The sequence below is a fragment of the Dicentrarchus labrax genome, unplaced genomic scaffold, assembly GCF_905237075.1.
Source record: "Dicentrarchus labrax unplaced genomic scaffold, dlabrax2021, whole genome shotgun sequence".
Classification (NCBI taxonomy): domain Eukaryota; kingdom Metazoa; phylum Chordata; class Actinopteri; family Moronidae; genus Dicentrarchus; species Dicentrarchus labrax.
The window spans coordinates 11,593,073-11,614,049 of record NW_026136716.1 but is presented as its reverse complement, the minus strand read 5'-3'; the positions used below and the strand labels follow the sequence as shown (position 1 = coordinate 11,614,049).

The 20,977-nt window shown below is 40.8% G+C and overlaps 1 protein-coding gene across 1 annotated transcript in view; it reads left to right on the top strand.

Moving 5' to 3' along the window:
• The window catches only part of LOC127378683 (rho GTPase-activating protein 6), an 81,830-nt gene that overhangs the window by 1,255 nt on the left and 59,598 nt on the right, over window positions 1-20,977 (top strand). The gene's annotated exons all lie outside the window — the stretch shown is intronic.

Genomic DNA, 20,977 nt, shown 5'->3' with positions numbered 1-20,977 from the left:
GCACCTGGAAGCCGTCCAGCATCAAACCAGTTGTGGTGTACCTACAACTGGTTGTCTTGGTCTTGCCCAAGGGCACATGGGTAATTATCTGGGGGAGGGAAGGGAAGGGGTTCCAGGCAGCACTGTTTCACTTCTTCCACCTGGATTTTTCCCTGTGTTTTCAGTACTTGTGAGAGTCACACCTTACCAAAAAAATACCTCTGGGAGAGTTCAAGAAACTCTTCTAAGGATTAAATAATTCCAACAAAATGTGCATTGAAGTGCACAGATAGTTTTTTCCTCAAAATCCGTTTGTTCCCCTCCTACTGTTGTCACCATTGGGCTGGTTGGGCTTTTGTCTTCATATAGGCCTCAAATTGAGTGCGAATAAGGGGAAGGCAGTGTATGAAATCCTTAACAAAACATACTTGGGCGACTTATTTTCAGCAGGGTGGTGGGGGGGGGCTGCATAGTTGGCACCAGTCCACATGTACTGGTGAGAAGGTATGATCATTTCCCTGCTTCTTTTGTGGACTGTCTTTCTCTGCCTTAGTTGATATGTATTTTTGCAACACACAGTGCAAGTGTGTGTGTGTGTGTGTGTGTGTGTGTGTGTGTGTGTGCGTGCAGCAGCACGTGTGTGCTGATGTGCGGATCTTAAGGACACATGGCCTGGGATTCGGTTCTCACGACTGCAAGCGGTCACAGGGTCAAAACCATGCGGCCCTCAAACAGCTCTCCCATCATTTCCTATTACAAAGACCAGCTCCAGCTCCACTCTCTCTGGTTCACTCTCTCTCAATGTGTCTCTCTCGCACACACACAGGCACACATCCACACTCTCTTCTCCTCCCTCTCTTCCTCTCTGAGATGTCAGCAGAGTTTCCCACCGCTGTAACTCTATTTTCCATGCCGCCCCCCCCCCGCGCACTCCACACACTCACACACACACACACACACACCCCTGCCACGGCCCACTGAGTATAACATGAGGCCATCAGTTTGGAGTCATTAGTACAATCTGGACCATGTAGTTATTGCACCTCAGAGTGTTTGTAAAAATACCAGGCCAAGAAGTGTTTCTGGTCCGCTTAGGGTGGTTTCACACACTGTTGGGTGTGAAGTAAAATCCTGAAATGAAGTGTAAGCAAAGACTATTATGTTGGGAATGTACTGAATGTTGCAGATTTTAGATTTACTTAGTTGCAATGCCCTTTTTTTTAAAATGTAATGTAGCATTATTGGGGTAAGCACACCCCAATAATAAAAACAAAATAAAAACAAGCTTTTTTTATTCAGATATCTCATACTGAGGAAATATACATGACCTTTTCCCACAGAGGGATCACTCGTGTTCAGGTGTGTCCATGCCATCCTTGTCCTGACTTTACTTTGTTAGTTTTGTAGTTTTTTTTATGTTCATAGTAGCTCTGATAGAGGTGGGCTCTGTTGATCGGGTATAATTGAAGATCTGAAAGGTTATCAATAGGGATGCAGAAATGTTTTTGCGGAATTTTGTAACCGGAAATGGCTTCATGCGCCACTGTGCAGCTTTCACAGGAATGAATGGAGCCCGGACTCCAAAGCTGTATCCAGTATCACAGCCACAGAAGAATTATGCAACGGTTCTCACATGGTAAGAACATGCTAATTTGAGGTGTAAAATCAGTGGAGTGCTTTGTCTTTTTGGTTCACGAGGTAGCCTACGACCACTATGTCCCAAACCACCCTTTTATTTCACTCCATAGAATGGCAAAATAGACAAATTCAGCTTTTTAAATTGCTTTTAAAATATCTGATACTATTATCAGAATATATTCAGGTCTCAATTCCACAAAATAAAGAAATAGCAGCTATAGATGACAACACATTGGCTGAATGTTACAAATATAAATAGACAGGTGCAAGTTGACGTATCCCATGTGCAAACTTTTACTCGGATTGTGATCCCACTTTAAAGGTTTTGCATTTGCAACACTGTGTGTGTGTGTGTGTGTGTGTGTGTGTGAGAGAGAGAGAGAGAGAGAGAGAGAGAGTGTAGGGGAACCTGTGCAGATAAGTCTCGTGCTATGCCTTTTTAAGGAGGGAGACGTGGGCAGAGAGGCCGAGGGAGAGAAGGAGTGGAAGGGAGAAGCAGAGACAAAGTGGAGATGTAATGGTTTACACAAAAAGCAACGTCTGACAGTTATATTGGCCATGATTGCTTAATAGCTGTTTCCATGGTCAGGTTGTTGATGTTGAAAGAACAATGACGCAAAAAAAAATCACCAGAAAGTACCGTGTGTGTTATTACAGTAGGAGGGTCAGTGACTGGAAGTGGTTCTTCTTGCGGAGTGATGGACTCGAGAGTTGGGCATCATGTCAACACGTGTTCTTGCAAAATAGCACCAGTATAAAAACAGTGAAGCTTTTTACAGGATCCTTGACGCATGGGAATTTGTAACTTTAGCGTGTGAAACACACACTGAACACCTTCTTTCTGACAATACCTTGTGCACAGACGCACATGGTCGGAGAGGAAACAGTGATCGGCTAATTTAATCCTGCTTGTTTATGGGGCGCCAGAATGTTGACATTGTACAGTCTATTTTTAGAGCCACTTACCCCTAATGCTTCAGAGGAGAGACTAAGTGAAGAAAATCATTCCAAAATGAAATCTCTGTTAAAAAAAAACAGTACTAAAACACGTTGGAGCCTCCAAAATAATCGCATCCAGTAAGTTGATCGCTGTTAAGGCTTTCGCTATTAGTTTGTAAAAACTCTTGATCCTTGATTTGATTATTTCAGTAACACCCAGGATGATAAAGTTTATCTCTGTGTGATTGCGCAAAGCAAATCCACTTTTCTGTTTACTTAGTAACTGAACCATGATCACGGAAACTGGGAATTTGGAAGATTTGTTTCCTGCTTCAGTTTGTCCTGTGAACTTTTATAGAGGATGGCTCGCTTGACTGCTTTCAGAGAAATAAAAGGTCCTGCAAAAAGCATGAGACGTGCAGAAAAAACCCATAATTCCAGTGTTTATTAAAGTGTCAGTATTTGCCCAGTGTCTTCATTTGGATAACATTTAGAATTATAGTTGCTAACATGTAGTTGTTAGCATTTTTCAAATTGTCTAAATGGCCCCATGTTGATTGATGTTTATGTGTCATTGCTGAACTACGTCAGAGCTCAGAGAAGAAGTAGAGAAACACACTTTGAGAAAGTCTATTGTTTGCTTTCTTGGGATAAATAGATTTTTTATACAGCAGTGCTGGTCAGTCAACATTTGCTACAGACATTCCTGGTTCCCAGAGGATGAACCCAATGACTTTAGTGATCCACTGACTCTTCCTCTAGCACCACCTTGAGGCCAAAATTTCAATTTGTTGGTGAACATGGTAAACCAGCTAAACATCAGCATAGCATTGTCACCGGAAGGCTGCTGCTAACCTGGCTGTTGACTCCTAAACCTCATTTATACTTGGATGAGCGTGACGTAAATGTCTTCATCCGCCCATTTCGACGAGGATCGAGCCCAAAAATTCTTTCCTAATGCACATGCTTCATCTTCTTCATTTTTTTACGGCGGTTGGCAACAGCATCACAGTGCATTACCACCACTAACTGGAATGGAGTGTGGATCGAGAAGTTGCGCAGGCATGGAAACCCCAGACCGACACGGACCCTGATTTGTAGTGTGAATGGAACCGTGTGCGCGTCCGTCAGCAGCCGTCTGTGGACGCAGAACATGTAAAGTATGTCTGAGCCTTTAGTCTTGCTTTTATGCTCATGGTTCTGCCATACTGAGGTATTTGGCACAACAACCGATAAAATAAAATATCAAAAGGTGTTCAGTTCCACAGAAATCTCAAGAGTGACTTCTTTTAAAAAGGACTTGGCAGGGTTCAGTTAACTCTGCTCAAGGATGAGGAGCTCAGTTCATCTGCACTTCCAGTGAACGACAACTGGCAAAGAGTGCAAATCTTCCCTTTAAAGGTAACATTTACAAAATTCTCCAATGTTAATAACCAAGCACAACAATCACAAGGAAGCCAAATCCATTTGAGACAGTTTGTTGGCTATTTGGCCGAACATTACTTTGATATATTTTGATAGAATCCCCCACATGGTATGTGAAAAATCTAATTAAAAAAACAGTTGTGTTGCAAGCGTACGCATCCTGTGAAAACATTTTTCAAGCTGCTGGCGTCATGTTTCATTTATCAGAAATTATGCGTTCTGATTCAGCCTGCGTGTTTTCAGAATCATTTCGGTATGAACTGTTGCACATGTTTGCCATTGCTTATGCCATGAACCATGAAAGCAGGGGTGTAGACACAGGTCACGGCTCTCTGCCAGAAGCCAACAGTTGTGGGTTTTTTTTGTTTTTTTTACCAAAAGTGGTCCACATTGAAGTGTTTATTAGTACAAGAAAACATCACAGGAAAGAAATGCTGCAGCAAAGCTTCTAATCAGCAGTAGGAGATACATCTCTCCACTGATTACTTGTTAGAGTGGATTTTTGTTTGTTGTGGCTGTAAAACATTTTGTAACTTTATTCTGAAATATTCTCACTGGGGCCGCTGCTAGATCATTGTCATTACAGATTAATCTTCTGATAATTTTCCTAATAATTAGTCGTTGGCTTTCTAAATAAATCAGGAAATAGTTCTGCAACTGTCTTGTTAAAGATGTTTTATTTTACAATTATGGAAAAGTTTAACATTGAAGAAGCTGGAATCAGGTAATCTAAAAATAACTCTTCAAATAAAAAATTCGAAATAACTATTCAATTAGCAACTTCAATGAAAATGAAAATAAGAAATGGAATACACTGGGGATTCAGATATGCATTTATTAGCAGTCAAAACTGTATATTTGAAATTTGGACATGCAAGATTCCCTGTTTTCCGAGAGCCTGTCCGAATTCAGAGAGGCTTGAACCTTTGAACCTAACAGCTATCCATTTTGCCTTTCCTCCCTGATTTCCTCCCTAAGTTCCCTAAAAGTGAGGAGGCTGCGTTGGAGGAACAAGTCCTTGATGGCTCGACATCTTTGGAATGCTCGTACTAAAACACACACGAAAAAGAAATTCACACACTAACTTGGACAGTTCAGCCAAAGAGTTGCAAAGTCTCACAAATCTCGAGATACAGCGCAAGAGAACGGAGCTTTTGGTCCGTGATGTAGACCAAGGAGTCAAATGTAGAATGTCATCGCGCTGTTGTGAAAGGCTCCGTCAAAACACTGAAACTGTGATGGAGTACAGGTTGATTTTCTTGGCTTATAGAAGCAGTTTCTGATTTGGATCTGTTCACAGTTGTCTTGAAGTCATAGTTTGTTCTCATGGCCTCATAAATTAGAGCTGCCGTGAATCAAAGGACCTCCACGTCAAATATTCTCGTCTATATAAGACTGATCATTTGTGCATGCTATAAATACATGCAGTTCTGAAGAGTCCAATAAACATGTGGTAAGATACTAGAGATCCGTATATATGCAATATGCTGAATTGAAATGTGGATTGAGTTTAGGGCCGATTTTCTCTTTGCATGTGTTGTTCACTACATCTGATTAAAACATGCCACTGATCCTGTTGTTTCTTGCTGCTAAACACTCCTTGTTGACCTCTGCAGCATGTTCCAGTACAGTTCCCCTCCAGAGGGAAGCTCTGGGTTTATGAATGTGAGTCTGCTCTGGCTGTAGTTTGATTATGGTCCTTATTAAGTTTAATGAACCCGGTTGTTAACATGTACAACCTACTGACAGACCAGACTGGTCTCTGTTGTGAACAGGGTGGGAAGCTAAAGGTGAATGCAAGGGACTCAAGGTTTGTAATGTGTATGGATTCACAGACATAACACATTATTGTCCAAGTGGTAGCTTGGTATGGTTACACTAAACAAAGAGAAGACAGTCTTTCTCACTAAAGCTGGATTTATACTCTATAAGGGGTTTTGGATTTTGATTTAAAGTCCACTGTAGGAGACAACCCAAGCAGTCAAATCTGACCATCATACGTCTTGTTGCCCCCACATGTTATCTATAGACGCCATAACCCCAGTGCATACTGTAGTTGCATTTTAAAGGAGGAGCACATGAGCTCTTACGACTGTGTGTAAACTAGCTATGCTGTAATCCCTCAAGGCACAGTCATAAATGTATCTGTAGGTCCTCATAAAGCTCAGTGCTCCCACTTGCAAAGGGATGTAAACCTTGTAAAAAAGACTTGTTTAAATCTTTCACTTCTGACAGTGCACTATTTTGTTATACAATTATTATGTACCTCACCACTTTCTACAAACGGGGAGTTACAGGAGTACAAGATGTGTGACAACTACATGAATCAGACCAACAAGTCCTCGTACCAGAGCTTCATTGTACAGAGCCTTAGACGTCACATGGTTAACGTCGAGCAACGGTTGTAGATTTGTTCGGTTTTGGCACCAAAATTACTTGGTTAGGGTTACAAAAGGACTATGGTTTGAGTTAAAATAAGTACGTCGTGTCCCATGTGAAATTAAAAGTCAACATTATATACATTACATTATAGTTAGAGTAAGTCAACAATGACTTTTGATTTTTGACCTACCTATCCACCTTCTGCCTTTTCTGAAAAGTGTCCATCAGGACTTTGTTCAGAAATCTAGTGATTCTATAAGGCAAGTCCGTTTTTTTTTTCTTTATTCAAGCCATTTTTTGACCAGTATGAATGTACTAAATAGTCAAAACAACGTTAATGTGCAGTTGAGACGCGTCTTTTAGCTCCTTAAGGACACATTTTATATTGGCTTTTCATGAATCCCAGATTCCTCAAAAGGTCTTTAAAGCAGCAACAAGGAACTTTCATTTTTTGTTCATCCTTGCGCCCCCTGTGGACAAAAGCAGTAGTGCTTCCACCACCTTGTTTTATTGGTATAAAGGGCAATATGACTGAATCTGAACCAGTAGCAGACATTGAGAGTAACTATATATAAAAACCAATCTTCTCGCTGATGGTGTTGTGTTCTTATGAGGGTCATATAGCGATATCAGTATTCATTTGAGAGAATTGTAGTAGGTTTAAGCTCTAACTGAGCACCCTTTTTTTGTTTTGTGCTGTAAAGCATCTCCCTTTGTGCCATAAAGTAATCAGACAATGCAGAGTACAGTATGAAATGCAGGCCAGTAGGACATGACATCAACATTTGATTCCAATGAGATGTAAATAACCGAGAAAGAGCCCGACATACTGTATAATGTGTGGGAATAAATATTTTAACCTCCCTCTCGTTCGTGCTCAGAAACATGACACCTCGCGGGGCAATTTTTTGACAAGTTTGCATGATATTCCGTTGAAAAGAACCATATGAGACAGCGGGGTTTGTTTGGCAGTGTTTTGGTTTAGCAATCTCACATCTCCTTTGGGATGTTTTCTCAACAATGTAGGAAAAGAGAGGGCAGTTTGAAATAGAGACGGCTGAAAAGTAAACATTAATTTCCGCAGCCAGAATCTCTCTGTCTGGTGCAGATTAAACCTCTCCACCAGTGAGAAAGCAGCAGTGTTGAGTTACTTTTAGTGTGCATGGATGTGTTTTCGTATGTGTGTGTGTGTGTGTGTGTGTGTGGGAGAGAATCCGAAGGGCAGTGGGCGGATGATCTAATTGTGCACTTTTCAGTCTTGAAGGCAAAAACGTCCATCCCCTCGTGTATTCGAGTGTGTGCATTACAGTGACCCCTGTGTCCACTAATGTTCTCTCTAATGTGGTTTGTCATGGGCCAGAGGGAAAGCATGGATCCTCTCACATATGCCACGGTGTGTTAAGTTAACAACTTCCCATTTATGTATTCATCTCAATCAGTATAAACTCTGGCGATTTGATACTCGCACTGGGTGAAAACATTTCATAACCTGTGAAACACACCCGCTCTTTGTCTAATCTTGGACCGGAAACAGAAGAATAGAAAAAGAATGAGTTTATTTAGTAATGTAGTGAGTTATTTTAAGGGTTTTTAATCCTGTGCAATGCGAAATACATGCAAGAAGAAAAGCAGAAACTGTTTATTTTTTTCTCTTATCAGATGGAAAAATGCTTCTTGCACATTGTCTCAGTTCTAGAAAACTATATTTCCATGCATCTGCTTCCATCCTGTACCTTGCTATAATCCCCTTTTTCAGGTGCTCTAACAAACAGCTCGCACTTCGGTGCCACAATATTATCTATAACTCTTATCTGTTGCCGTATACCTGCTCCACAAGAGAAGAATGGGTTGCAGACATTCAGGAGACATGTTGCTTCAAGTCTTCTGAGATTCTGAAATACCATCCAGGAAGGCCCATTTGAGTCCTTGTTTCTTGTTCCGTCTGTCTTTGTTGCATCAACCGCCATGTTCCCGGATCTCAGCAATGAGCACGTTAACATAATCACTACAAATGAAGCCTAAACCAACAAAAATAACAAGTTTTACTAAACCAGAATTATCCTTTAATTTCTGCGAGATAGGACCAGTATCAAGCCTCAAATCACCTTTGTCCCACAGACCTTCATCATGAATGAAATGAAACTTTATAGCATTTTACATCCTGCTGATCTTTTTTTAGCCTCTGTGTGTCAGCGAGTGTGTGCATGCATGCAACAACCTTCATAAGGAATACGGAGAGGACGCTGCATGCTCATATCCTGTCCCGTTTGCTGAAAAATTAGCCCAAAGGAACACATTCCAATTTTGTTTTTGGTTTTATCAAGCTCTGGTTTTTATCTGAGTATTGGTGTGTAAAGTTCAGCGACTTGCTTACACCCCCCTCACAGATGTACTACAAAATCAATTTGCTGTTTCTGTTGTTCTACGTGGTTTTACAAGTTTATGGCAATGCCTGTTTTACCCATGGGTAAAAAGGTAGCCCAGTCTCTCTACCACTCTGTTCTGTGTATATTAATTACTTGTATAAACTGCAGAGCATTTGACCTCAGTGTCATGCCTCCCTTTGCGTGGATATTTATTACTGAATAAAACTGTTTCATGCTGTACTTAGCGAGGATTAACTGAATGTTCCTGCTCACACATGCAGGATTTAGGCTACTCTGAGAGCTAAGCTTTGAGAATTAATACCTGTGAGTGTGTACAATTTCGTGCATGCATGCGTGTGTGATTTTACCTGGCAGAATTATAAAGTGTCTGTTGATCACATATACCCTCAAATTCTCAGAAAACCCAGTTTAAATAAGCCTTGGTTTTGGAGAAATTGTGCATTTTGCTTGGCACTTAGTTCGTGTGTGTGCGAGTGTCTTTCAATGGGGTTTAGGGAATTATTTATTTGGAATTCCAGGTCAGAGCTTCGAGGCCCCGGGGCTCGTACTGAAAGACGGGTTGTCTCCTGACTGAGTGACCCCTCAACTTCCTCTCCTCTCTTCTCCTCTTCACCAGCCCCATCACTTCCCCGCCTGGTTTCATTTTTCCTCACAGAAGCTCACTCCCGTCCATTCTTCACTTTTATTGACTCACTTTTATAGACACCCTGGTGATATTCTCCTTCTCATTTGGACTGCCAAGCCCCTTTTCTTTCTAATCTCCAGCTTATGCTACATGCAGCAACTGAAGCAAAAACATGAGATCACGCCGGCTCAGTTTTACTTTTGAGGAAACACGAACCAAGCTGGGATCACAGCCTGAGTTTGTTGGACAGGTCCAGCTTTGCCCTTCCAAAGACTACACCGAAAGCATGCGGCAATTTGTTCTCTGACATGGAGGCTCCTTTGAACTGGCCTGCTTTAGGAGCTGAGGGACAGCTAAATCAGTGTCATCTTTCAAACCGCTGTGTGAAACTCCCTTTTTTATGGACAAGTGTTTATGGAGTTTCCCCTAAACTCAATTTCCATCTCAAAAAAACAGATTGCCGTGAGTTAGTGTTTGGATAGATTCATGCTCCCTAGAGGACGAATCTTAATGTTCTTAATGAGGTTAGTGTTCCATCTGGAGACCAAACATCAAACTTTTGTGAGCTGCCATAAAATGTACTGAGCGCATTCAAGCTCTACAGAGGATTCATCTTTTCAGTTTTTGACCCTGCATGAGTCAGTGTCAACATTGCACGTAAGATATATCTATCTATCTATTATACAGAATGCCGTGATTTACCCAGCACATTTAGGTTCCAAGTGGATGAATCTTCTTGATTGTCACTGTAGACTACTTGTAATGAAAAATGAATCGTCTGATTATGTTCTTGATGGTTTAGCCTTACAAAACACTAGAAAGTAGTGAAAAATGCACATCGCAACTTTTAGTTCATAAAGTGACAGTTCCGGTTCGGTCTAAAACCCCAAACTTATCGGTTTACTGTAATCTAAGACAAGGAAAAAGCAGGTAATCCGCCAATTTGTTAAGTGTTGGGCATTTTTGCTTGAAAAATGACTAATATTTAATCATTTATGAAAATAGTTGCAGACTTTTTTCTGTTGAACCACTAATTGACTAATTGATGAATTGTATCAGCTTTAGCCCTCGTACACCTCAACACAGACATGGACATAGGAGGCACATATGATGCTGTTCACTCTATCAGCAGGCATGCTCACACATGCATAGTTGACATTAGCAAAGTCATTAGTAAGCCGTTCCTTCCTTCCAACTCTTTCATACTGTGCAGTGTAACTTGCAGCAGCCTATAAAGCCGGCTTCAAACTTGATTCTCCTAAAGAACTTTTTGTACTGCAGGGGTAGGAAGACAAGCAGACAAGACATCCGTCACAATGAACCAAGTGTCTATCTTTGATTTTCCCACAATGAGAAAGAACCATCTTGTTCCCAGCATCTTATCTCCTCTGCTCTCTCCCCATTCTTCTTGGGCGGGCTGTTAGGAGTCACTATTATCTGCTGGGAGGGCTCAAACAACTGGCCAACACTGAATTCAGTTGGACTTGTCTTTGTTTGCAAAGTGACATAATTTGTAACTCAGTGTGTAATGAAGCACAACATAAACTTTGGTTTTTCTTTTAGTTTTTGCCCATAAAATAACAAGGAAAAACATCCATCTTGCTGGACATTTATTTAAGTGACAAAGTGAGGAGTCTGTCAGCTGCATACATCTGCTACAAGTTTCTTTTAAGGGTCGAGAGGTCAGCAGGGTGTAAGGATTAGACGTGAAGTCATGTTCAGGCAGATACTCAAGTGACACTGATGCAGATACACTATACTGTCTAATGGTTCTACCGTGATTTAAACATCTGTTTAGCATAAAATCGGACAAATGACAAACTCTTCCAATTCTTGTCAAAGGCCTCTTTTTTGTTGACCGCCTGTCACACCAGCCTCTATGAAAGCAAATCCTTGTCATCCAAGGATATGTGTAAATATGACTCCGGGGCCCTGAAAAGTGAAGTGATTTAAACCGGAGGACCTCTCACCGCCCTCCCCTCCCCTCCCATATCTGTCAGACAGTAAGGAAGCAAAACAGAATGAGACAGCAGGCATTTTAGACACAGCCGGAGCTCTGAGGCTATAAATAGAAAAATAGCTCAGCGGAGGAACACTCAAGTTCCAGAAGCGAGGCAGGGAGAGTCGTATTGGTTGCAGGTGTGTGCGTGTGCTAAGGACCGTGCTGCTTATGCACATACCTCCGGTTCAAATGCGTTGTTTTATTAAAGTCAGTGGAAGTTCACAGTGCAAAGTTAGTGGTAAGCACTTCCAATTCTGAAGCATTCGCTTCTAGGAAATATATTATAATGAGAATGCTGAATGAGGTTTAGTATCAAAATGCTTTAATGCCATCTAGTGGACATTTTTGGCAGAATCTCTCTCTTGATGATCTGTTTCCCCATTATACATACATGCCACCTTCCATCCCATATCTATGGTGGCCCTCAATGTACAGCAATTTAAGAAATTACGTACAGATTAAGAAAACATCGTCAATTTGACAACACATGCACAGAGATTTTCAGCAGCCTATTTAAAAACCTTTTTTTAGCTTTAAGTTTGTCTGGAAAGTCTGGTGTTTCTCGCTGTGGTGCCTCCAAATATTATATCCTTTAACCACTTCAGCGCACTCATTGCAAGTTAAACACACTGATTTGGCAATTGGAGATGGCGGTAAAATAAAATAAAGTACCTTGCCAGTCCAGGAAGGGTTAAACTGACTGTTTTCCTTTTAATTTTACCTTTTTAGGGTTGAGAGAGACATATTCAGTAGAGTACTTCCTTGTGACCTTCACCAGCTAGATGTTTTGAAAAGCTTAAGCGTGGTCGGGATAACTGTGAGAAAACGTGAAATAATTGCCGGCTACGCATTGGTAGTGTGCGACTCTCAACAGAGATGAGAAGGAAGCAAGATGGCTCACTTGTTAGCCAATTCCATAAACTCTGAAGTTGCTTCTGGGCTGCACATGCCCCACGGGCCGCCAATTGAGTAGGTCGGGTTTAGAAAAATAACTAAAAATATGAATCTGGCTGGGACACACTTGTTATTGCCGTGGTTCGTGACTCATGAGGTTATTGGAGCTGACTATCTGTAAGTGGTGAACAGTTTTTCCATCCGTAACTGGCAAGTTGTCGTCTGTGTTACTTGCAGTGTTTCTGTATTTGGTTGCATTTTCTTAAGTTGCTGTGCATTGAGCCCTCAGGGCCACCGTACATATCTTATGTGTTTATTACAGAAAAAACAAGAAACACATTTTCCGAAATAAAAAAAAGTTGAGGAATCATTAAAACTAAAAGTGTGTGTTATGGTACATTATATTTTTTTATTTTAATGCATGAGAAGATGTGCCTATCATTTTGTTTTTTGTAAGAGTTTCTGGATACTCATTACATGCAACATGCAACTGGTACAGATGCTATAACGCTATAAATACTATTCAGATATGTATTTTGTTAAACAGAACGTATATAAGTCTGCACCATCCAGTTATATACTACAATTACAGCTGCTTTTCATTTACTGTTTTCATTTAACTCAAAGATTCCTATCAATCTGAAGTAGAATTTCCTCCGTCATAACTTCCAAGTTTCAAATTTAGTCTCATTTCCTGGTGATATTATAGCCCAGTGGACATTTAAGAGGAATATGTGTGACTTTTTTTGGTGAAAACTGCAGGTTAAAAGTAAACGTAAAGAGCTTTATCTGCCACCAGAGGGTGCCAGTCAGCTTCTAATAAATCTTCTATTAGTTGGACAAACTTGGGGGAACATTCAGAAGTATCAGGACACACACACACACACACACACACACACACACAAACACACACACAAACACTCCCACGGACGCAAATGATGAATCACAGTAAAAATGTGGGTGGGCTGCATTGTGGCCAGTCGCAGCTGCACACATCTGTCTCCTCAGCCTCTCTATGTCATAAGTATCTTGCAAAAACACAACAATAGCTGATACCAGCTGCAGTCAGAACATATTTCACAGCACCGGGGCCAAATAAAACTGTTTAAAATGCATTGGACAGAGAGAAAAAAACCCAACTATTTGTTCCTAGTTCCTGAGATGTGTTAACTTTAAAAGGATCTTTTACAGGCTGATAATATGTTAGACCGCAGACATTTACATATAAACCTGTTGTGGGCTGCAGAGCACTCATACAATCAAACTGCATAGATTTTCCTATAAATAGCCCTCCCTCCTTACTGTCTAAACCATTTAACTAATAAAACCTTCTGGTAAATGTGGGCCTCTATTGTTATTATTACACACTTGCAAAGTATTCTCATAAGAGATCTCCAGTGGAGTGGAGTTGTTTGTACTGTCACCAACACCCACACACGCACACACACACACACACACGCACACACACACACACACACACACACACACACACACACACATATGCACACACACACACACACACACACACGCACACACAAACATAACAATGTGTGTGTTTGTACTGCTTTAGTAGGGAACAGCGTCACTTCCAAGCAGAGATCATATTCTCTCCTGCAGAGTACCTTCCCAGAACATTAATGTGTGTGTGTGTGTGTGTGTTAGAGAGAGAGTGAGTTTATAAGATATTAGTTTTTGAGATCCAGTAGTCCCCACAAGTAAAAAAAAACAAAAAAACAAAACAGTACTGCTGGCCTACTTTTTGGACTTAAACTGGGGGAAAAAAGTTTAAAGGAGGAGTTTTGAGTTTGGGCTTGGATTCAAGGCAAGTTTAAACAGGAAAATTTGAATTACTTTTTTATAATAAATAAATCTTAATTTCTCTATATGGATGATTGCTATAACACAAGGCCAAAATCATGCCCTAATGCCAGCTCAGGAAGGGATTTACCTTTTTCTGGACACCTGGCGTCAAATAGGTCTTTCCTGGAAAAATTCCACCGGTGCAGGAAGTGATGCATTTTATATTTCCAGCAGCAGCAACAGTGCTTTGTTTGCAATAAACAGAAGAAGAAGAAGCGGGCGGTTTGACATGAGCAGCGACAGCCACCGTGGCTAAAGAAAAACCCAGAGAAAGTACACTAACATGTGTCACCTGTATGTTCCCAAAATGAAGGCATCATTCATCTTTCCATCCCTCTACCTCTCTTCAGTTCATCGTTCAGGCTGTTTTATAACCCTGTTGTCACTGTGCATCATCTTTCTCCCTCATTATTCAGGCACTGGGCTGAATAGAAAGCAGATGCTTTGTCTTTTAGAGTCTCATCTCATCTCTGTCTGTTTCTGTCTTTCACTCTCAGGCACTTAAAACGAAGATAAAGGGATCAAAATAGCTCACGGATGCATGTAGCAGCCCGGGCGTCAATTAGCATCTGGGAAGCACACTTAAATAATCGATGAAAGCCCTCAACCTGAGCTGATGTTGAAGAGAGACGAATCGAGTCAAAGGGGAGAAATCTATGGCTGTCTTCACCAGACTGTTTGCGACTGAAAGGATGACTGTGCTTAATAAGATTAACACTGAGGTGTGTCAGTCTGGTTTCCCACTGAGAGCAGCAATTTGCCTTAATTTGACCTAATTGGAAGAGGTTTTTCTTTTTCTTTTTTCGTTCGCCGTTGCCGTAGCTGCCAGGTTTGAGGGAGAGCGTGGGAAATTGAGATGTTTGTCGGAAGGGAAGAGATACGAAATGGGAGGCTATAAAGAGAGACTGAGAGTAAAGTAGAGGGGAAGAAAGAGAAAGGCTGAGAGTGTGAGGGAGCAGTGGAGAGAAAACACTCACAAACACACACACACACACACACCTGGGTTGGATTAGCTGAGGCTAGCAGGGAGGCTGTGTGTTAATGGAGATTTAATAGGCTCTGAAATGACTTACCGCGGTCACACGGTGTGTGTGTGCAGAGTGCAAGTGTGTGCTTAAATTTGTATTCTGAATGTTTACCTGCATGTTTCCATGCCTTTTGGCTTCATGAGGTTATTAAATCTTTCCATGTTGCTTTCTGTCGACAGTGGAGCCACGATGCTGGGCAATCATAACAGTGCAAAATAGATGTTTGGATTTGGTTCGTTGAGTGTGTTTACAGGATTTAGTGGGGAAGCTACACAGGACTGAAGAATGCTGGTGTATTGTACATCACTGTACAGCGTGGTTTCTGGAGCTCCACTGACACTGAATTTTTTAGGCCGATACATTTTTATTGTCGTTTTTAAACATCCAAAAGTTATATACAGGCCAACATAGAGTTTACATAACACAATGTGGTATACATTTGGTTGTTAAACGTCATTAATATAATGTATATGCCAAGATATAGTGGAGTCATGTTGTCCTGAGCGGAGAGTGGCATTACACTCCCTTTGCCTGTGTTGTTATCCCAGCCTCTGTGCTTTGTTTGTCTGGACGTGCATGCATTTTAGTCCCTCCGTGTACAACTGAGGATAGTGACCCAAATTGCAGTTTTTCTCATGAATTAAGGATTTATTTCGACCAAATCAGAGTTGTGGTTGTTGGAGCAGTGGAAAGACCAACAAAGACTATTTTTGGTGAGTTTAAAGGTTAGGATGGCGATGCTGCGAGGTAAAATGACTGTTTTTGTCTGTGGAGTCTGGTGAGCAACTGTCAATCAAAAGGTCTTTCTCTGTAGGGATTCTTTCCATAATGTTGTCAGACACTTGGAATAACAATCTGAGCCTGTCAGTGGCAAAAACAAGCACTTTTTAGTGGATGTATTTTGGTGCAGGCATTTGTCCCCATTAACTAACCTCAATGGCTGGCAGTAACCACCAGTTTCCAATTTGCCAATTTTGTTGCTATTTTCTCATTTAACTCTGTGAATTAGGGGTTTATTTCGACCAAACCAGCGTTGGTGATTATTGGAAAGACTAACAAACATGTTTTGGTGGGTTTTAGTGTGTTTACGGTTATCTGCTGGTTTTGTCAGTGGAGTCTGGCGGTCCATAGCTCCGCTTCTCTGAGTATTTGTATCGACCTTAGTCATCCTCCAATCTTAGTCATCCTCCCATCATCACCGAAAGTTAAATCAGTCAGACGTTCTATTTTAGGTTTAAATAATCTGTGTTTACAGATGTATTGGTTGGACCGTGAGTTACCATGCTGTATGATGTTTTTGGGCTGTAAAATGGCGACTTTGGAAATGTAGCTCAGTATTTAAAACTAGTACCTAATCTCTTTCTCTCTCTCTCTGTGTGTGTGTGTGTGTGTGTGTGTGTGTGTGTGTGTGTGTGTGTGTGTGTGTGTGTGTGTGTGAGAAACTTTATATTAACATGGAGGAGAATTTCCGGCTTATCAATCTTTGTCACACCTTACTTGTTTTTTTTTCATGTCGCTCATAAAGTTACAAAATTATTCTGTTACGAGGTCATATTTAACGTTTCTGTGTACATCATGCTGGTTAGAAAGTATCTGCACATACACTAAATGTGTTCCTGTTTTGCTTTGTTTCATTTTACTTTCAAGGATTTCTAAATCTCTGCAGACTCTCTCTGACTGTGAGGTTCTGTCTGTTGCCATGGCAACAACTCAGTGATGTAAACAGCGCACTGATCCCAGGCTGTAGGAGTGAGAACAAAGAAAAAAAGCATCCTCCTTAAACGTAAGCATTAAGAGATAGTTTATATGTTCAAAGGCTCTGACGCAGTTCGTGCGAGTTCTTGGCAATGGAAAAATCAGACATGAGGAACGTCGACTGACATTATAAATAGAAGTGAAAATAGCAATAAAGAAAGATGCTGAGAAGTTCAAAACGTCACTTACCTTAAACATCCTTCATACCTTTCCTGACATTATGGCTGCGTACCATTATGTATGTGCAGGGAACATTTAGATTCTCGAGTAACTCAGCAGCGTGGGTTCAGCAGTGATTTCTGTGCCAAAGTGTGTGACCTCTATATCTCAGTACACATCTTTGTAACTCAAAACAAACTGTGGAAAGTGTGTCACTTTTTTTACGGGGGAAAAAAAGCCTAAATCATGTGAGGAGCATTACTTTCCTTCCTAGTGTGACAAACATCTTAAATATCAAGGATCAGAGTTGAATTCCATAGAGAAAACTGAGAAATTAGGAATGAGTCATGCTTATAGTGCGGACGAACTCAAAGACCTCAAACCCTGCTTCTCTACCACTGATGAATTGAGCATGAGTTCAAAGTTTTATGGTGCGTTAATTACAAACGCATATCATAGGTATTTGTGAAACGAAATAAAAAGCAAAGGGAAAATGTCTTTGGAAGCTGATATAAATATGGATAACAGAATCAGATATGGATCATTAGTAGCTACTATGCAATTTGTGTGCAACAATTAATCATTTGAAAATAAAAAAATCACTCGAAAATGTAAGTGCTCTTTTTATTCTAAGCTTCGCTGCATCTCCACATGCAGAACAGCTTTAAGCAGAAATCATTTACAAACTGCAGATGTGTTCAAGCCTGCGGGAGGTGAGCCTCATTACTCAGCCATTTACCATAAACACATTACCTAGCAAATGTTAGTCTATCAATCTTATCTTTAAAAAAGCATTAGAGAACCTGAACCAAATTTTATATGCATGTATGTGTGTGAAGTAAAAAAACAACTACTTTTATATTTTACAAACAATGCTAGTATGTAAGAATGAGAGTAAAGGTGAGTTTGTGAGCTTCCCTCTAGGAATGGACAAATACTCTGGACACACACACACACACACACACACACACAGAGCAAAAAGAGTATACATGAGTCTACACATCAGCCGGACAAGTTAGAACAGGCAACCACTTATTTCATGGTTAAAATGACCTAACAAAGGGAATGACTAGTGTAAGCCCAGCGTGTGTATGTGTGTGTGTGTGTGTGTGTGTGTGTGTGTGTGTGTGTGTGTGTGTGTGTGTGTGTGTGTGTGTGTGTGTGTGTGTGTGTGTGTGTGTGTGTGTGTGTGTAGCATGATATGAGGTAGTGGGAGTGTGGGTGGAGCCAACAGGGGAGTCGAGCTTGGATTCCAGCTGCATTCCAGAGCGAGAAAAAGAGATGGGATGGATCTGTCAACCCCCACCTTCTGTCTTTCTTCTACTTCTTCCTAATTCCTCTCATCCTATACGCCTCCACAGACACACACACACACACACACACACGTACACAAACACTGAGTCTGCCTGGTGAAGCTCATGTTAAACCACATGACAATACTGTCTGGGAAATTAAAAGCCTCCTCAGAAAATAAAACCTTTGTGCATTTGAGTGTGTGCATAAAAGTATTGAGTTTAAAGGAATAGTGCAGGCTTTTCTTTTAGTTTAACTTACTTGTTAAAGGACAAAAAGTCACCAAATCTAAGGAAAAAACAACAATGAATTAATCTTGAGTGCTCTCTGTGCAGCAAAAGCCGGATATAGTGTCGTATTAGGATGAAGGAACATAAATAAATACACATTTCCTCAATGAGCCACATGGCTATGGCCACTGTAGTTTATTTTGAGGCAGTCCCACATACACTGTCCTGCTGCCATAAATACTCACAAGAGCACTAAAAGTGTATTCATCCACAGCAGGAAATAGTCCCCAACAAATGCTCCACTCACTCCTGTTTGAGGGACGTTTGCTAAAAACCACAGTGCCCAGCTGTTTTGGGAAATTACTGAGCCTTTAAACATTTATGTTTTCAGTAGGAATGAATGGGCTTGAGGCTGAGTGGCACAGACAGGACGGACACATTGCTGGTTTTGGTTTTTCTATGGGGTTTGTTGAAGGTAAGAAAAATACAGAATAACACCAACCTTAGCCTTTAGGTAACATGAGCATAAACATTAATTTCATCCATGTAGTATTTTATTAACGTCACACACTAACACTGGGCATAACATAATGGTCAGAAGTCAGAAGAATAACATTTTAATTAAACATTTTGTATCAATATTGCTTGGAATTCATGGAATCATTAATTTAGTATGACCAGGTATGTTTTGGGAACTATTTTATGTGACATATAGCTTTAAAGGGTCTACCACCTGTCCAATGGAAATAGGAAGGTAGTTCCTGGGAGTTTAGACTATTTCTCATATGAAACATTTAGGTTACACAAATCAGGCATACATTATTTATGAATTCCTACCATTTAGCTCTCAAGCGGCTACACATTCACATTTTATCACTTATTAAAAGATAATGCTAATCCCCGGCTATTACACCAAATCAAATATAACCTTACATATGTTGAGGTATTAGCATGGAGCAATGATAGTGAGGATATATGGATGCTCCTTTGTGTGTTTCTTTATGTTGAATTTGACCTCAATTAACATCACATGTGACGATTTACTGCAGTGCAGATCCTTTCCAATAAGCAGGTCGTTTCAAGGCGTCCCTCAAAAATATCACATTTCTAATGAAGACGGATCATTTCAAAGGACTGTCTCAGACTTGTAACCTGACAGTTTAGCACAGCGGCATAACTTCATAGCTGCACGTGCTGCAGATTTGGATGAATCAACAGTTTTGTCTCCGGCCCGTATTATCAGTAGAGGGATAAAAGCACCGTTGTCATTTGTGAACAGAGCATTCCTAGAAGGCTGCTGTGTTTATACTGCAGACTAAATATTTATACCCCGAACTGAGAAGAAATGAGGTTGCTTAGTTTGACTTTGATAAAGGTTTGATATGCCTTGGGCCAGGTGACTTACATGCTGCAGAGATCACACACAGCCACATTCATAGACTGTGTATACAGCTACGCAAACATACTGTATACAGTGTACGTGCAGTTACGTGAATGCACAAGCCCACATAGGCATATACTGTGTGGATGCATATGTACAGTACATGCATACCTAAAAAAAAATGAAGAGTGGAAAAAATCTGGGGAATCCAAATACAGATGAAGGCTACGTCCAAGCAATGTCACTTGTGCTCGTTTGTTATGGCTCTAAGGGTTCAAATGAGTTCATAATCCATAGGAGGCTGGGACAAAGTCAGACAGACAGAGAGGACTGCAAACTGCGTTAACACTGACATATACGATACCTGTTGGCTACCACCATGCAAATAAAAGAAACAGGGGAGGATGGGGTGAAATGGGGTAAAGGGTGGGACGGAATGCATCAGAAACAGAAAGGAAGAAGACAGACAAAAAGAGATGAGTGAAAAATACAAAGAAATGAAAGGAAGGTGTGGCTGAGAAAGAGATACAACTCTAGGGAGAAAGAGCATGAGAAGGGCAGAGGAAAATATGTCCAACCCATACAAGTTCCCAGATCTTGTATTTCTGAATAATTCCACATTTTATGAGATGGTTTACGAGGTTTGAGAAACACCTGACACCTGAGAATTCACAAGACAAGTTGATCTGCATTGGAAACAAGTGAAATGGTCTCCCTCATAGAGTTGATTATCATAGAAAACAAGCAGAACAATAAAGGCAGTTGAGGCCATGTATGTTCCATATTGTCGCCTTGTGGAAGTGGTGCTTGTGTGACTTCATTTAAACTGGATTTGCATATAAAAACACGTGATTAGACAAAGCACTGGCAACGCGGAGGAAACTCATTTGCATGCAAGCAGGCGATTGAATGGGCACTCACAATCACCCTGTGCACACGGATCAGTCACTGTCCACAATATTCCACCGCTTCCGTGGGATTCGATTGTTTTTTCAAAAGA